The sequence below is a fragment of the Pollachius pollachius genome, assembly GCF_949987615.1.
Source record: "Pollachius pollachius genome assembly, chromosome: 2".
Taxonomy (NCBI): Eukaryota; Metazoa; Chordata; class Actinopteri; order Gadiformes; family Gadidae; genus Pollachius; species Pollachius pollachius.
In genome coordinates, this window is record NC_136935.1 from 20889089 (window position 1) to 20895410 (window position 6322).

Consider the following 6322-nt stretch of genomic DNA (forward strand, 5'->3'; position numbering starts at 1 on the left):
TTTTTGCGCCCCTTTGTGTGTCACATTGCGCTGAGAGTTTGGGTAGAGTTCAAACAGCAATCTCTTGGAGTTCTCAATCCACTCGGAGCCAAAGTGGTTTACAACCATTAAATCAATGTCATCTTGACATCGAGTTTTCATTTTGACAACAAGAAAGTTTAAGAGTTCGTCTTCCACAATAACTTTCCCATCATCGGTTGTGTATATATCAGGTTTTGTTCGAATTCTCACACCACCAGCAGCACCTCTACCTCCTTCCGCCGCCATCTTCACTCCACGAGACAACAATAGGACCCTATGCGCTCGACTCGTAGGGTCTCGTGAAGACAATCAATTGTCTGACATAACATGATTAAAATATCACTTTCACATTTCGTGGCATGTTCTAATCAATAAATGATCATACTGTAGTTGCTATTGGAACTTTCCTTACTTTGCTAGCGTTAGCAATTAGCTAACGTAGCTAGCTAACGTCACTACAAAGCATTTTGCACACATAAAAACTAGAAAAGTTGATATTTCTGTTCCTTTCAATGCAAACTACTAAATCACAGAGAACCACTGTATTTCCATGAGGCTAAATAAGATACAGATGGAAAACAATGACATTATTTTAAATTATTACGGACACTCACCTTTCTATTGGAGCCTCTTCAAAATGGCGCTGGCTTCAAGTGCAGATTCTTGAGGTCTGGCTGTGTTGTTCCAAAAAAAGAGGTAGAGCATTCTTTACGCTATTGTTTTTAGCTCTGGATTTTAACATAGGCTTCAGTGCAAATTTAACTTTATCTGTAGAGGGATCTGCTCTACCTGTAGAGGAATCTACACTATAAGTGCAAGTTGAAGTTTACAATGTGATTTCAACACTGCAAATTTTACTGTGTACTGTGCTGTGATTGGCTAGTGCTCGTTACCTATATATCTCGTCTTGATTGGACGCTAGCCGTGAGCGAGGATAGGGTGGGAGAGTCCCACCTTGTGGGCGCAGACCGCGGCTCTTTGAGGGCGCACCATGGGGGCGTGTCACACCAAAATTGTAGCAGGGGCGAAAATTGTAATAATAATAATAAAAAATAATTGTAATTCGCGTTCGAAACATAACGTCATCGTTTGAGGCGATTGTCCGTTGCCAGGCAGGTTTCAAAAAACATTCGCACTCATGTTGCCAAAGACGAAATAACATGATACAGATAACACTTTTTTTAAATTTATATTTGTATTGTATTGAATTTAGCTAGTGAACTGAGTGTTTAAAGTGTATCATAGTCTAGCTAGCTCGTGTTAATACTGTAGCGTCACAGGGTTTGGGAGGAAGGGGCGGGCCTTCTGAGAGGGGGGTCCCGGGGGTTTCCTTCCGGGGGGGTGTGTCCGGTTGTTGAGTGTTCCGGTTGAGCTGCGCCTGTCTGTCCTTTTTGAGGAATCTAATAAAGCTCCTATGGACTTACTTCGCTCACTACCTCGCCTGTGGTCATTACATTGGTGTCAGAAGTGAACAAACGACGGGAGTGGGTGGAGAGTTGTGCGTCCAAGCGGAGGGCTACTTTGGATTTACGTCGCGGTCGGGCTACAGCATTTACAATTACAATTAGGGCATTAAGCAGACGCTTTTATCCAAAGCGACTTACATCAGTTAATATACACATTGACACAACGACGGCAGAGTCAACCATGCAAGGTGACAGCCAGCTCGTCAGGAGCAGTTAGGGTTAAGTGTCTTGCTCAGGGACACATCAACAATCAGCTAGGAGGAGCTGGGGATCAGAACTAGCGACCATTCCGTTACAAGGCAACTGCTCTACCTCCTGAGCTAAGCCGACCCTTAGGGCTCTGATGAACTGGTCCCGTGCCAACTCGAAACTACAGCGTTAGTTTCAGTGTGTCGGATAGTTCGCGTCGGTCATGTCTTTTCCGAAAGTGAAAGAGGAGGAGGTGGAGCAGGAGACTGGTGCGTTCGGATGGACAGAGGACGCGTATGGGGAGTTTCGCAGAGCTTCCCAAGAGGCCAGAGAGGGGTTGAGAGAAGCTGCAAGGAAGCTGGCGGCCAACGCAGGGTTGTCTTCTCTTCCCGCGCGCCCGGAGCGGGAGCCCGCGGCTCGGGAGGTAAACAGCCCATGTTCCAGTTGCCGCCCCCCATGTCCCAGTTGCCGCCCTTTCGGTTAAGACGCCTAAGTACTCCGGTAGGTCTGACTGGGAGGCGTTTCATGCTCAATTTGAACTGCTGGCTGACGCTGGGGGATGGACAGTAGAGGCTAAAGCATTGCAGCTGGCTTTGTGCCTCACAGACGACGCGTTGTCGTGCCTGCTGCTGCTTTCACCGGGGGAGAGACGGGATTATGGAGCTTTAGTGGGGGCCTTGCAGAGGCGGTTTGGACAATGTGTGAAGCCGGAGCTCCTTCGTAATGAGCTTGGTAACCGCTGCAGGAAGCCGGGGGAGTCGCTGAGGGTGTTGGCTAAAGACATTGAGAGGCTGACACGTAGGGCATATGCACACATGCCCCTCAGCGTGCAGAGCGAGTTGGCACGGGACCAGTTCATCAGAGCCCTCCTTCCTCTGGAGCTGCGGGTTCAAGTGCAATTACAGCACCCAATTTCTCTTCAGTCGGCTTTGGAGATGGCCGTGGAGAGGGAAATCGTGTGGGGCGCGGTCACTGAGGGGGGCCCGAAAGGGAGTTATCCGGCAGGGGGAGCAGCCCGGGGCCCGGTGGCGGAGGAAAAGCCGGCGTGGGCAACAGAAATTACGGAACTGATAAGGGCCGTATCACTGCAGCCGTCACGCATTCGACAGCGTCCCGACCAAAGAGCCTGTTGGGGGTGTGGCCAACCCGGACATTTGGTCAGAGATTGCCCCACACGCGCGGGTCCGGGAAACGCCACAGGGCCCGCACAGGGGGGGATGTGCGGACCTTAAACAGTTCTTCCCCGGCTCCCCCCGCCCCAGCTGCTCCAGAAACGGAAGGGCCACGTCAGCACAGGCGGGGGAGCCAAGACCCACTTCCCCCAGAAGCAGACGTCATCGAAGCTTCAAGGACGGCAATGGTGGTGGGTCGACTCGGTGACGGGGATTCATGCTATGTTCCTGTGGCCATGGAGGGGGTGCCGTGTTCGGCCCTGGTGGATACCGGTTCATCAGTGACGGTGCTCAGACCAGACGTGTGCCCGGAGTGGATTCGGTTGGAGCCCACTGACGTGCAGCTGCGCACGGCCACAGGGGGGCTGGCCCCGATGAAAGGTACGGGGCTACTTACATTGACTGTGGGGGGAAAGGACGTACGTCACCCAGTGTGGGTAGCAGCGGTGCAGGACCCATGTATTCTGGGCTGTGACTTTTTGAAGGCCACAGGTTGCCGACTCGATCTGGACGGGGGCACGGTGAGCTTCTGAGGGGGGCCTGTGATCGCTTTGTTGCCCACTGGCTCAGGTTCGGGGCCGCCCGTGGGGTCCATCTCACCGGCAGTGTGTGCAGTAGAGCCGGAAGTCAGCGATCCCCTGCCCGTGGCGTCCGTAACCTTTCCCAGGACTTATGTGCCCCAAGCAGCCCAGGCCCAGTCACGACGACTGAAGGGGGGGGCGTCGCCGCCGACCGTGAGGGAGATATGGCTAAAGAACCGGGAGGGGCTGGACGACCAGCAGCAGGAGCGGTTGTGGCAGTTGCTGCTGGAGTTCCAGGACAGTTTTGCTATGGGGGAGGATGACGTGGGCCGGACTCCCTTGGTGCTACACGAGATCGACACTGGGGAGGCCAGGCCTATCAAGTGTCAGCCGCGTCGTCTCCCTTTGGCACGTCAGGAGGCGTGTGACCAAGCGGTGGAGGACATGCTGCAGGCAGGCGTAATTGAGCCTTGTGACAGTCCTTGGGCGTCCGCTGTCGTCATGGTCCCCAAAAAGAACGGCACCTGGCGGCTCTGCCCGGACTACAGGCCGGGCAGAGCCGCCAAAAAAAGACCAAAAAAAGATTTGTACCCGCTGCTGCGCATCGACGAGTCCCTGGACTTAGTCTCGGGATCGTCCTGGTTCTCTGCCTTGGACCTCCGCAGTGGGTACTACCAGGTGCCCCTCTCCCCAGAAGCAAGACCCAAGACAGCGTTCTGCACAGGCCGGGGTTTGTGGCAGTTCCAAGTCCTTAGTTTTGGACTGTGTAACGCTCCAGCCACCTTCGCCCGCCTGATGGACCGGGTTTTGTCAGGCATCCCCCGCCAACAGTGCCTGGTATACCTGGACGATATCTTGGCGCATGGCAGTGCCTTTGACTCCGCCCTCGAGTCCCTGCGCCGGGTGCTGGAACGGATCCGTGCAGCGGGCCTGAAGCTGCATCCAGATAAGTGTCACTTCATGCGCAGGGAGGTACAGTTCTTGGGGCACACAGTGGGGGGGGAGGGCATCTGCACAATGGAAGCGAAAGTGCAGGCGGTTGCAGACTGGCCCACCCCGGCTAATCAGAGGCAGCTCAAGAGCTTCCTGGGCCTGGCTTACTATTACCGGAAGTTTGTGCGGGGTTTTTCATGCTTGGCTGCTCCTCTTTACAGGCTGCTACAAAAGGACAGTGTTTTCCTGTGGACTGAGCAGTGCCAGGGGGCGATCACCAGCCTTCAGCGTGCCCTGAGCGAGTCCGCCGTGCTGGCCCCAGCTGACCCCTCGCTGCCGTTCATGCTGGACACCGATGCTAGTGGCGTCGGGGTGGGAGGGGTGCTCTCCCAAGTGGGGCCCGATGGAGAGAGAGTGGTGGCGTACTTTAGCCGGGCCTTTAACAAGGCGGAGCGGCATTACTGCGTTACCCGCAGAGAGCTCTTGGCCGTAGTGCTCTCCATCCGTCACTTCAGGTCCTACCTCTGCGGCCTGCCTTTTACAGTGAGGACTGACCACTCTGCTCTCCAGTGGCTCATGACCTTCAAAGAGCCGGAAGGGCAGGTGTCCAGGTGGTTGGAGGAACTCCAGGCCTACGTCTTCCGAGTGGAACACCGGGCTGGAGCCCGACACACCAATGCCGACGCACTCTCTCGGCGGCCCTGCGCTGCCGAGAGAGTGCGTCGGCACCCAATCCCAAAAGGAAGAAGGGGAGATTCCCTAAACTGGACAGTCCTTGGGTGGGCCCCTGTCGAGTTCTGGAGAGCCTGGGTGAGGTGGTGTACCGGTTGCACCTACCACCTAAAGGAAGAAGGGTGGCACTGCACAGAGACAGACTGGCTCCGTACCAAGGGGGTGCCTCCCCACTGGCCCAGAGGGGTCCCGTTACCCCTCGCTGCCGCCCTGCCGCCTCAAAGCCCACCCCCCCGGCGACACCAGCGGGGCCTCGGTCGGACGCCTTTGCCCCAGCTGGCGGGGATAACCGGCCCTCCCCTGTATCCGATACCCTTTGCCCCCCGCCCCCTCCCAGGTGCTGAAGACCCCGTTCCCTTTGTACCGGAGGCCCGGGGAGGGGGTTCTCGACGGCCCAGGGGGCCACCAGGGCACTTAAAAGACTTTGTTTGCTATCTGTAGGATGAGTTTAGTAATTTTGTTCAGCGTTGTGCCTGTTGTTATGTGGGGGGGGGGGGGGGGGGTTGAAGCACGTCATGTTAAAGAGAAGTTACGTTTATTCTGGGGGCTGTTTTTTCTGTGATTCCTCGGGGCGAGGAACTTTGTGAAGGGGGGGTAATGTAGCGTCACAGGGTTTGGGAGGAAGGGGCGGGCCTTCTGAGAGGGGGGTCCCGGGGGTTTCCTTCCGGGGGGGTGTGTCCGGTTGTTGAGTGTTCCGGTTGAGCTGCGCCTGTCTGTCCTTTTTGAGGAATCTAATAAAGCTCCTATGGACTTACTTCGCTCACTACCTCGCCTGTGGTCATTACAATACACTCAGTTTACTAGCTTAATGTGATTAAACATACAATACAAATATAAAGTTAGCAACGCTTATAAATGTCATTTGTAAAATAAGTGTTATCTGTTTAATGTTATTTCGTGTTGTGACGCTCAATGAATGAGCGCGAATGGTCGCAAATATTCATGAACCTTCCTACTCATCGTTCGACGCGATCGTCCGTTGCCAGGCAACGTTTGATGCGATCGTCCGTTGCCAGGCAGGTTTGGAATTTTCGAACGCAGATTACGTTGGCGGTACAATTTTCGTCCCCGGTACAATTTTGGTATGACAGTCGCACTCACATTAGGCCATCTGTACCGTGAGGTCATCATCATAGGTCCATTGGCGCAGACCGCGAGGTGGACGGAGGGGACGAGTCCCTTCCAACTTCTGAAAAACATTAAGTTGTAATATAAATTATTTCAAAATAAATTATGTAAATTTATAAAAAAGTATATTTGCTGACTCCACTTTTTAAATAATTCACAC